We start from the raw sequence: 12,310 nt of genomic DNA, 5'->3' as shown, positions 1-12,310 counted from the left end.
CCAGCTCCTCTGCTCTCCTGAGAAGCAGGAACGACACCCAGGCCAAACCATCTGGGTTCCCGCCTGCCAGGGTGACCCTGGCACCCACATTGCCACCAGGCCACCTCCACTGGCATGGCTGCTTGCACGAGTCCAAGGAGAGTGACTGGGCTGTCTGGAATCAGAAGACTTCTTCCCAGCACTACTTCCCCATCTTACAGCTGGGGAGACTGAGGCCCAGAGAGAGCAAGGGTAACCCCTGAGGCCACACAGCAGTTTCCACCCCTGGTTTGGATTTCCCATGGCCCCTTCTCTACCTGGGTAGGATCCTTCCCAGACTTCCCCAGGAGTGGCTGGCACACAGGTGTGCTCCAGGTGGGGAGTGGCCACAGCAAGGCTGGGAGATGGGAGTGTGGGATGAAGCATCCATTTCCTCAGGACTCCCACGCGCCCTTCTCAGGCCCGGCCTGGGGTGGGGCTCAGCTCGGCGCGTCCTGTGCTGCCCTGATAAACAACGGATAAAAGACCGCATGCCTGGCTTGCTGGCCGTGGCATGGCAGCTACTTGTGACCACGTGGGATCTCCCTGCCTCCCTCTCCAACTTTGGGGGTGCCCAGCAGTCCCCAAGCCCTCTGCCCGTCCTCTCAAGAAAGGGGAGCAGAAACCAAAACAGCTCGATTCTCTCCTCTGAGTGGCATTGGGCATAGGAACTCCCCCGCCTTCCTGGCTCCCTGGCGCCCACCCAGGGCTACATTTCAGACTGGCAAAGAAGACCTGTGTAGGTGGCGCTGGAGGGTCCCCTCAGAGACTATTTGGAACAACTTCCCTCGGTTTACAGATGGGGAAAGCAAGGCCCAGACAGTGGGGATCCTGTTTGGGTTTTCACGGAACCCTGCCGGTATCCAAGTACCCCGCGGACAGCTCACTTCGAGGACTCCCCGGCCCCAGCGCTGACCAGCAGCCGCACAGGACTCCCGCAGCCCCCCAACTCCGGGACGGCAGGTGGACTTAGGGGCAGCCCACGGCGCCTGGTGGAAATCCAGGCCGAGTGCGGGTCACCTGCGGGGCTTATCTGCCTGAGCGGCCTGCAGGTCACCCCACTGGGGGCTTGGCAAGGTGGTGATGGTGGTGGCGTGAGCCCCTGCAGGAGGTGTCCCCCGCCCCACCTCGGCACCTCTGCGATGCCGCCTGCTCCAGCCTTCCCCGCTCTCTGTCCGGGATAACCAGGAGGACTGCCGCCTCCTGCAACCCTCAGACCCCCGGCTCCTCATCTGTGCCGGAAGAACCCGGGGTAAGCTGGAGCGAAGAGGGAGGGGGCAGGAAAGCATGGCCTTCCACCATCAAAGGCCGCCTGCCTGGCAACCGGACTTCACTGGGTGATGGACATATGGCTCTTTAGTAGTGTCTCTCTCTCTCTCTCTCTCTCTTTTTTTTTTTTTGCATTTTAGATATCTTTCTTAAAAAAAAAAAAGAAGAAGAACAGTGGGACTTGCTGGCTTAGGACAGGTATGTAGAGGAGGCCTGCGAAGCCTGGGTAGGGCTGCGAGTGGGGGTGTGCGTGTCTCCCTCGTCTCCCTAAGCTGGGTACAGGGATCATGACAGGAGCTGTCATCAGCCAGGATGGGCCAGGGACCCTCCACACACCCCTCTGTCCCTTCTAGCAGCTCCAAGATGTCAGTCTCCTCATTCCCACTTTGCAGAGGAAGAAACTGAGGCTGAGAAAGGTAAAGTGACAGGCCTAATGTCCCGAGGCCAACCAGCCAGCGGCACAGCTAGAATTGAGACCAGGTCTGGGGCTCCTGAGACCTGCATGGTGAAGCTGCCGGGGCAGGTCAGGTTTGCACAGTCCTGGGGGGACCATGCCCCCTGCAGACTCCCGCTGTGCAGTGTGCGGCTGACCAGACGCCTGGGCATCCCTGGGGGGTTCCGCCCACTGGCCCCCAGGCCAACAAAGCAGGTGGTCTGCCCAGACGGAGAGGAGCCAGGCCCGCCCTGTGTGCTTGGCGGGAGGGAGGGTGGTGGCCTTGGACCTGGGGAGGCCTCCCACTGCCTGGAGAACATGGTGACACAGCACAGCTCATGGGTGGCTGTCATGCGACGAGCCAGCTGGGTTTACCTCGGAGTTGACATTTCCCTGGCTAAGCTTTTCTTCTTAGAAGGAAAACACAGGATGTGTGGTGACTCTAGCAGCTGTGTTTAAATACCAGAGTTCACTTGACCTTCAGAGGCAGAGAAAGCTGTCGTTTCTCACCAACTTCCCTCTCTCTTCTCAGGGAGGTCCTTCGCTTACAAACACAGAAATCCCCCAGTGACCATAACTACTGGGCACCACTGCACAGGCTGTACGCTGCTGCCCAACCACAGGGGGATGCCAGTCATGTCCAAGTCGGCGTGAGTGTACTCCTTTTAGGTTGTGCAGTACCCAATCTGTGCAACTGTGCACGGTGGCTCTGAGCCCTCAGACACATTTTCACTAAGTAGGCAGGTTGAGTGGGTCCCCTGGAATTTTGAGTGAGCAGGGGACCCACCAAGCAGGAGAAATTGACTAGTTGTTCCCACTAAAAGAACCTGGAGGTGGACAGCCCACCTTCCCTGATGAGCCCTGCGCATGTCACTTGCCTCCCAGCCGCCCACTCTGATGCTCACATTCCAGTGGGCTCAGGCGTGCTTGTGTTAAAGTTTGTGTAGCCAGGCGCAGAGGCGTGTGCCTAGTCCCAGCTACTGGGGGGGCTGAGGTGAGAGGATCCCTTGAGCCGGGGAGTTCGAGGTCACAGTGAGCTCTGATGGTGCCACTGCACTCAAGCCTGGGCAACAGAGCGAGACCCTGTCTCTTAAAAAAAAATAAAAAGTTTATGCAGCAGCCCTTCCTCTGTACTTGGCTCTTAAATTCTTGAACAGACTTTCAGTTGACCCACTGACACGTTCCTGTCTCCTCTCCCAGTTCCCCCGACCTCGCTTTGGCACCGCTGTGGACCCTGTTGTCCCCACCCTCCCGAGGCCCAGCCACGGCAAGTCCTGGTGGCGATGCCTCCATGAAACATCCGGGTCCCCTCCTTTCTCACCATCCCACCTCCCCCCTGCCCAGGCCTCCAGCATTTCCCACCAATGGTGGCTTCAGCCTCCACCGTGCCCCACTGCGGCTACCCCAAGGCAGCCAGAGGGGCCTTGAAGACACTAAATCAAAAGAAGCCAGACGCAAAAGGCCACACACGGTGTGATTCCATTGACATGAAATGTCCAGAACAGGCACATCCACGAAGACAAAAAGCAGATTGGAGGTTGCCAGGGCCTGAGGGGCGGGGGGCAATGGGGAGTGACAGCTAATGGGGACAGGGTTTCCTTTTGGTGGTGATGAAAAGTTCTGGAACTAGAGGTGGTGGTTGCTCAACATTGCGATGTACTAAACATTGTGAATGTCCTAAATGCCATTGAACGGCACACTTCAGAATGGTTATAGTTGTACATTTTATGTTATGTGTTCTTACCACAATAAAAACAAACGGAATTAGATCAGACCACATCCGACAAAAACCCTCCACTGGCTCCCACGGGCCCTCACAATAGACCCCAATTCCTGAGTGTGGCTCACAGACTCGGCCACCAGCAACCTCTGCTCCGCGTCTCCCTCTGCTGCCTGCTGCCTCCTGTCCTTGGCTGTCCCCGTCCCCCACCTGCCCAGACCTGCTGGGGGCCCCTCTCCCCCCGACGCCCCTCCTGTCTCCCCACCCGTTACTCTGTGTGATTTTATTCACAGCTCTTGACCCTACTTGGAATGATGGTGTTTAGTGACTTTCTTTGCCGATTACCTCTTTCCAGCTAGAAGGTTAGCTGCGGGGACAGGGGCCTTTGCCTGCTGAGCGCCTGGACTGGGCTGCCGCTGCTTGCTCAGAGTGTCGTCTGGTCACCCTTGTCCCTGTGGGTCCACCACAGTTGACCCTGAGCATGGCCCCCAGAGCCAGGGCTTGCTCTTTGCCCCTCAAAATCCTTCCTGTCAAAAGAGCCATCACTTCCCATGAGCAGTCTCGGTCTCCACCTCGCGCATTCTGCTTCCCGACGTCTGGGTCCTTTGCCGCCTGCACCTGTGCCCACAAGCACGTCCTCACCCTCTGGCTTTGGGGAGCAGGACCTCAGACACTGGCCCACACACGCCACGGACGGGACAGCTGAAAGTAGAATGACCGCAGATGACGGCTAATGCCCGGGTAGGATGGGCAGCGCGGGGGCTTGTCCCCAGAGTGCTCGCCTGCACCTCCGACGCCCCAGAGTGCTCGCCTGCACCTCCGACGCCCCAGAGTGCTCGCCTGCACCTCCGACGCCCCAGAGTGCTCGCCTGCACCCACGACGCCCCAGAGTGCTCGTGTGCACCCACGACGCCCCAGAGTGCTCGTGTGCACCCACGACGCCCCAGAGTGCTCGTGTGCACCCACGACGCCCCAGAGTGCACCCACGACGCCCCAGAGTGCTCGTGTGCACCCACGACGCCCCAGAGTGCTCGCCTGCACCCACGACGCCCCAGAGTGCACCCACGACGCCCCAGAGTGCTCGTGTGCACCCACGACGCCCCAGAGTGCTCGCCTGCACCCACGACGCCCCAGAGTGCTTGAGTGCACCCACGACGCCCCAGAGTGCTTGAGTGCACCCACGACGCCCCAGAGTGCTCGCCTGCACCCACGACGCCCCAGAGTGCTCGCCTGCACCCACGACGCCCCAGAGTGCTCGCTCGCATGCACCCACGACGCCCCAGAGTGCACCCACGACACCCCAGAGTGCTCGCGTGCACCCACGACGCCCCAGAGTGCTCGCCTGCACCCACGACGCCCCAGAGTGCTCGCATGCACCCACGACGCCCCAGAGTGCTTGAGTGCACCCACGACGCCCCAGAGTGCTCGCGTGCACCCACGACGCCCCAGAGTGCTCGCCTGCACCCACGACGCCCCAGAGTGCTCATGTGCACCCACGACGCCCCAGAGTGCTTGCGTGCACCCACGACGCCCCAGAGTGCTCATGTGCACCCACGACGCCCCAGAGTGCTCGCCTGCACCCACGACGCCCCAGAGTGCTCGCATGCACCCACGACGCCCCAGAGTGCACCCACGACACCCCAGAGTGCTCATGTGCACCCACGACGCCCCAGAGTGCTTGCGTGCACCCACGACGCCCCAGAGTGCTTGCGTGCACCCACGATGCCCCAGAGTGCTCATGTGCACCCACGACGCCCCAGAGTGCACCCACGACGCCCCAGAGTGCTTGCGTGCACCCACGACGCCCCAGAGTGCTTGCGTGCACCCACGATGCCCCAGAGTGCTCATGTGCACCCACGACGCCCCAGAGTGCACCCACGATGCCCCAGAGTGCTTGCGTGCACCCACGACGCCCCAGAGTGCTCGCCTGCACCCACGATGCCCCAGAGTGCTCGAGTGCACCCACGACGCCCCAGAGTGCTCGCCTGCACCCACGACGCCCCAGAGTGCTCGTGTGCACCCACGACGCCCCAGAGTGCTCGTGTGCACCCACAACGCCCCAGAGTGCTCGCCTGTACCCACGACGCCCCAGAGTGCTCGTGTGCACCCACAACGCCCCAGAGTGCACCCACGACGCCCCAGAGTGCACCCACGACGCCCCAGAGTGCTCGCCTGTACCCACGACGCCCCAGAGTGCTCGTGTGCACCCACAACGCCCCAGAGTGCACCCACGACGCCCCAGAGTGCACCCACGACGCCCCAGAGTGCACCCACGACGCCCCAGAGTGCTCGCGTGCACCCACGATGCCCCAGAGTGCTCGTGTGCACCCACGACGCCCCAGAGTGCACCCACGACGCCCCAGAGTGCTCGTGTGCACCCACAACGCCCCAGAGTGCTCGAGTGCACCCACGACGCCCCAGAGTGCTTGAGTGCACCCACGATGCCCCAGAGTGCACCCACGACGCCCCAGAGTGCTCGTGTGCACCCACGATGCCCCAGAGTGCTCGTGTGCACCCACGACGCCCCAGAGTGCACCCACGACGCCCCAGAGTGCTCGTGTGCACCCACAACGCCCCAGAGTGCTCGAGTGCACCCACGACGCCCCAGAGTGCTTGAGTGCACCCACGATGCCCCAGAGTGCTCATGTGCACCCATGACGGTCCCTAGATGGAAGTTCAGGAAGGTCGGGAAGGTCTGTGCTTTGTCAGCTGCTGTGGCTGCCTCCACATTCCCTTAAGACTTTACCCAAAGTCACCTTCTCAGTGAGGTCACCTCCCTACTTAAAATTGCACCCTACTGCCACCCCACTCCCTGCCTAATTTTTCTCCAGAGCACGTACTACCACCTGACATCGCCCATATTTTGACCATTTATCTCTTCAGCGTGTGTCATCCCACGAAGGCAGGGGTTTGTCCCCCACGGCCCTGCACCTGGAGCAGCACCTGCTCCATCAGTGTTCGTTAAACCCACGGACGAGGTGGGTGGGGAACTGCAGCTTCAAAGGCTGCTGTTTGGACTTCGAGTGCACAACCATCTTGCCTGAATGTTGGGTGTCGCTCGTAAACTGTCGGAGAAAATCAAGCCTGCCAGCCCACCCATCCCCCTTCACAGCGCAGCCCTGGCTTGGCCTCCCCCTTCCTCCTCAGGACTGTGGCCCCAGCCCCTTGGTGGCTCCCTGCTCTGGTCTCCTGCCCTCAGAACACTCTCCGTACGCAAAGCTGATGGTGCCCACTGCCCAGCTCAGCACAGACTGGGGGCTCCCCGCTGCGCTAAGTCAGGGCCTCGGTGCTGTTGACATTGGGATGGATCGTTCTTTGTTGTGGGGACTGTCCTGTGCATTGTAGGATGTTTAGCAGCATCCCTGGCTTCTACCCACCAGAAGCCAATAACACCCCCAGTTATGACATCCAAAAACATCTCCAGATTTTGCCAAATATCCCCTGGAGATGGGGGCAGAATTGCTCCTGTTTGAGAACCTTTGCGCTAAGGCCTTCATGGTTTGACCCCTCTTTTGGTAAACCTCACCCCAGGCGGAGCTACTTTCAAGTTCTCAGAGAACCCTGGCTCCCCCCCTCCTCTCTGCCTCTGTACATGCTGTTCCCTCTTCCTAGAACACCCTTCCACCTTTCTCATCCCAATCCGTTTTACCAGCATCTGGTTGACCTTCACCCGCTCCGCTCCGGAGATTTCCCTGCCCCGGGCTGGGTTAGGGGTACTTTGCTAATCTACTCATGAATTGATGGGACTTGGTTGACTCCACATCTGTTTCATCGTGAATTGTGCAGCAATAAACAGTGAAGTGCAGGTGTCTTTTTGATAAAATGACTTCTTTTCCTTTGGGTAGATACCCAATAGTGGGATTGCTGGATTGAATGGTAGGTCTACTTTTAGCTCTTTGAGACATTTCTATACTGTTTTACATAGAGATTGTACTAATTTGCGTTTCCCTGATAATTAGTGACGTTGAACATTTTTTCATACGTCTGTTGGTCATTTGCCTGTCTTCTTTTGAAAAGCTTCTGTTCTTGTCTTTTGCCCACTTTTAAATGGGGCTGTTTATTTTTTTTCTTGTTGATTTATTTGAGTTCTTTATAGATTCTGGGTATTAGCCCTTTATCAGATGTATGGTTTACATGTATTTTCTCCCATTCTGTAGGTTGTGTTTTTGCTCTGATGACTATTTCTTTTGCTGTGCAGAAGTTTTTAATTTAATCAAGTCCCATTTATTTATTATTGTTGTTGTTGTAATTGCCTTTGGGGTCTTAGTCATAAATTCTTTGCCTAGGCCAATGTCTAGAAGAGTTTTCCCTACATTTTCTTCTAGAATTTTTATGGTTTCATGCCTTACAGTTACGTCTTTTAGCCATATTGAATTAATTTGTGTAAGTAGTGAGAGGTAGAGGTCCTGTTCTATTTTCCTGCACGTGGCTATCCAGTTTCCCCAGCACCATCTATTGAACAGGGCTTCTTTTCCCCAGTGTATGCTGTTGTCTGCTTTGTCAAAGATCACTTGGTTTTAATAAATAACCAGAAGCCAGAAGAAACTTTTTTTTAGAGACAGGGTCTCACTGTCACCCAGGCTGGAGTGCAGTGGCCAAATCCCAGGCTCAAGCAATCCTCCTGCCTTGGCCTCCCAGAGTGCTGGGATTATAGGCATGAGCCACCAAGCCTGGCCGATATAGTTGACTTGGGCTTCAGATAAGGTCCAGCATTGTAATCAGTTGGTAATTATATTTCTCATTTAATCTCTAGGTTCCCTGTTCATTTCTCTTTGACTCTTTGTCATTTATTTGCTGAGGAAGCCAACCATTAACTAAATAGAGTCCCTACAGTTTGGACTTTTGCTTGCTGCACCCCTGTGGTGTTGTTTCACATGCTCCTCTGTCTCCCGTGTTTCCTGCAAGTTGGCAGTTGGGTCCAGTTCTTTTTTTTTTTTTTTTTTTGAGACAGAGTCTCGCTTTGTTGCCTGGGCTAGAGTGAGTGCCGTGGCGTCAGCTGAGCTCACAGCAACCTCAAACTCCTCGGCTTAAGCGACTCTCCTGTCTCAGCCTCCCAAGTAGCTGGGACTACAGGCTTGCACCACCATGCCCAGCTAATTTTTTCTATATATATTTTTAGTTGGCCAGATAATTTCTTTCTATTTTTAGTAGAGATGGGGTCTCGCTCTTGCTTAGGCTGGTCTCTAACTTCTGAGCTCAAGCAATCCTCCCGCCTCAGCCTCCCAGAGTGCTAGGATTACAGGCGTGAGCCACCGCGCTGGGTCTGGGTCTAGTTCTTACTCAGATTCAGGTTCCATTGTTTTTGACAATAGCCCAGGGGCAATGCTGTGTTCGACCATCAGGAGGCGCCCACTGCCCGGCTTTTCTGTCTGTGATGTCAGCAGCTGGATGCCTTAACTCGGTGTGGTCTCCATCCTGCCTGCCCCTGGCTTGCTGCAGGACTACCTGAGATGCTCCCCTGTGATGCTTGCTGGTCCCCTGTGGCGTGCGTGGCAGGTGCAGCTTCTCAAAGGCCGAGCTCATTCTCCCCGACACTGTTGAGTTCCCAAGACTGGTGACCAGGAGCTGCCTTGACGACTGTGCTGTGAGGCCGCAGGAGGGCTCTGTGGCCAGGACTCCATCTCCCAGAAGTCAGCAGTGACGACCTATCTCCCTGCCTCAGGGTGGGTGAGAGGTAGGGCACCGGGGAAACAGCCCTCACTGTTGGCTTCGCTTGTGGTCCCCCAAGGGGACCTGCTGCACCGCCTGATGTGTATGGAACCTGTTCTCCTGCCCCTTATCGCAGTGGCCTGTGCCCGTGGGGTCAGGCTGGCTGGCCGGTGTGGATGCTGGTGTTAGAGAGACCCGGCTTTGAGCCCCAGCTCCACCTTATACTGGTGCGTGACCTTGGGCAAATGCAGAGTCATCAGTAAATTTTCATCCCTTCCTCTATAAAACAAGCACTGTAATATTTGCACACACGCATCTAGGCCGTATTTTGTGCCCAGTCTTGTTTTGAGTGCTTTACACGTATTAATCTACTGAGTTTTCCGAATAAGCCTATGAGGCAGGTACTACTGTCTTTCCTATTTTACAGGTGGAGAAACTGAGGCGCAAGGAGTTTAAGCACAGCTATGGAGCGATCGAACTGGGAAACAAACCTGATCTGACCACGGAGCTCACGTTCTGGGTACAGCTCTAGCATCGCCCCTGCGAGCCTCAGTTTCTCCATGTGTAGGATGGGAGTGATAATAGTACTTACTCTATTGAGCACCTGCTGCGCTGTAGGCGCTTGGCACATGCTGGCTGTTGCCACCCTGTTCCCAGACGCCTCCCTTTCTTTTCCCACGTTTGGCTACACATTGTCTGCCTGGGAGCACATCTCCTTCCTCTTGCTATTTTTAATCACATTTCCTTGGAATTCGGGATTCTCTGTGTGGGCATCAGTGGTTATTTGTAGCTCATGTGGGAAGGCCAGGGCTTTGGGGAGATGTGGCAGCTTCTCAGACGGGAGTAACTGGGAAGACTGTGTTTACTCTGCAGAAAGCACTGGCCTTGTGCCTCTGCTGGGAACGTGACCCACAGACTCTCCGTCCATCCCTTCGGGACGGAGTCCAACTTCAGCAGAGTGGTGTCTGCCGGGAGAGGTCATCTGGGTGGGGTGCGGTGGAGACCCTATAGGCTTCCTGTGAATCTGCACCAGGACAGGGCGGCAGGCAGCGTGGGAGGGTGGCCGACAGACCATTCGCTCCTCTGCCAGTTTATCCCCACAGAGCCTTGGGAATGGGGAAAACCAGGTGTGGAGCTCTTGAGAAGACAGGCCTGAGACGGCCCTCCTGGCCCGAGGAGAAGCAGGCTTCTGGCGGCAGCCCTAGGGTTAGGACTGAAAAGCGAGGCGGACACTGTTGGCTGCTTTCCTCATACCTATTCTCTTTGTGCTAACAAAACACTGATGCATTTGTGAACCAGTGTTCTAAGCTAGTCATGTCTATTTTGTTACTATAATAAATTTCCCAGCCTCTTATACTGGACTGGTTATTTGACCCAGTTTTGGCCAATCAACCCTAAAGTGGAAGTCTGGTGAGAGGATTTCTGGAAAAGATTTTGCTCTCCTGATGAAAAGAGACAGGTACAGCTAGCATGGGCCTAGTTTCCCTCACTGTTAGCTGGCCTCGAACCCAGATGTGATGACTAGAGTTATGGCAGCTATCTTGTGTCTATGAGGCCAAAGCATGAGGATGAAAGGTCAGTAAATCAGGGATGGCAGAGTCAGGTTCCCTGATGCCAGCAACTGCCTGCCTGTGGCTTGTGTGATGCGAAAAAAAGAATCTCCTATTTGTTGAGCCTCTGTTGGTTGGATTTTTCTGGGGTGTTTTTGCAAGTGAATGTATTGATACAAACACAATGGCAGAGGGTGGGCTGGCCAGTCAGGGACTCCACCTGCTCACAGGTATCTGTAGAAGTTCCTCAGGACTGCTGAGTTCTGAGCCCCCTGCTGGGCCTTGGTGACATCTGGCAAATCAGGCCTAGATCTTCCCCTCAGAAAGCTCACAGTCCATTAAGAAAAATAAGACATTGTGTAATTGGTACAAACTGTCACACAACTCTCAGGGTACAAGAAATCCCTTTACTTTTAAAAATCAAATTAAGCCCTACTCAAGGCCATTATTTGCCAAGGCTGGCAAAAACTACAAAAAAGTCAAATGGGGTGGGGGGAGGTATAGAACCATTCAGGATCAACCCAGGATCTCAGGGCTGGTCAGCCCCGGAAACCTGAGGGGACCTTTGTCTTCTTCCTTTGACATTCCTGTTGCCATCACAAATAAACCCCAAAGTCTTAGGGCTCAATGCGGTGAGGATCTGTTTCTCATTCATGTCACAGTCCAATGTATCAGGTTGGGGGACTCTGGGGAGCAGGGGGGGTCTGCTTCCCACAGTCACTGAAGGACCTAGATTCCTTCTATCTGTGGCTCTACCATCCTCCAGGTCTTCAGGGTCCGCTCAATTTAGCTGGGGAATGAGGGAGCAGGTGGCACATGGAGGGTCCTGTAGGCCAGGCCGGAAATGGTGACATCACTTCTTTTAACACTCCATTGGCTAGAACTCATCACATGGCCACACCTCACCACAAAGGAGGCTGGGAAATGGAGTCTCCTTGTATGCTCAGGAAGAAGAGAGAACATTGAAGTTACGGGTGCAACTTGGGCCTCAGAGGCAGAGGGCAGCATGGCACCCACTTGCCCTCCCGGAAGGCACTGCCGTCTCCCAGCTTGGCTTCAAGGGAGGGCAGTCTCCCCTCTTGGGAGCCCACAGCCTTCCTCCCCCGTCAGGGGATTTGGGCAGACCCAGGACTGCCTTGCTCTCCAAGCCCCTGCCTGCGCCTCCTCCTCCTCACAGCCCCGCTGGCAAATGTCCCACCTGGAACTTCCCAGCATGAAACCTGAGGGCGGGCCGCCTCCTGGAGCCCACCTGGGCCCAGGGATGCCCGCTTACCCAGAAACACACACACTCACACACACAACTGTATTTCCGATACCAGGTTTAGAATAGTTTCTCAACCTTGGCACTGTGATATTTTAGGCCAGATAATTGCTGGTTGTGGGGGCTGTCCTGCTCATTGTAGCATTACAGCAGCTTCCCTGGCCTCTACCCACTAGATGCTCATAGCACCCCTGTCCCCTGCACAGCTGTGACAACCAAAAATGTCTCTAGACACTGCCCAATGTCCCGTGTGTGTGTGTGTGTGTGCACACCCATGTGTGCCCAAATCACCCCAGTTGGTGAACCACTGCATTGGCAGATGCCAGAGTTTTAGAGAGGAAAGGCTGGTTCCTTCCTGGCAGAGGTGGGAGGTGCAGGGAGCGTGGAGAGAGGCACGCATTGTTCCCTGT

Source organism: Eulemur rufifrons, chromosome 9 (genome assembly GCF_041146395.1).
Source record: "Eulemur rufifrons isolate Redbay chromosome 9, OSU_ERuf_1, whole genome shotgun sequence".
In the NCBI taxonomy this organism is placed as follows: Eukaryota; Metazoa; Chordata; class Mammalia; order Primates; family Lemuridae; genus Eulemur; species Eulemur rufifrons.
This window is presented reverse-complemented; position numbering follows the sequence as displayed.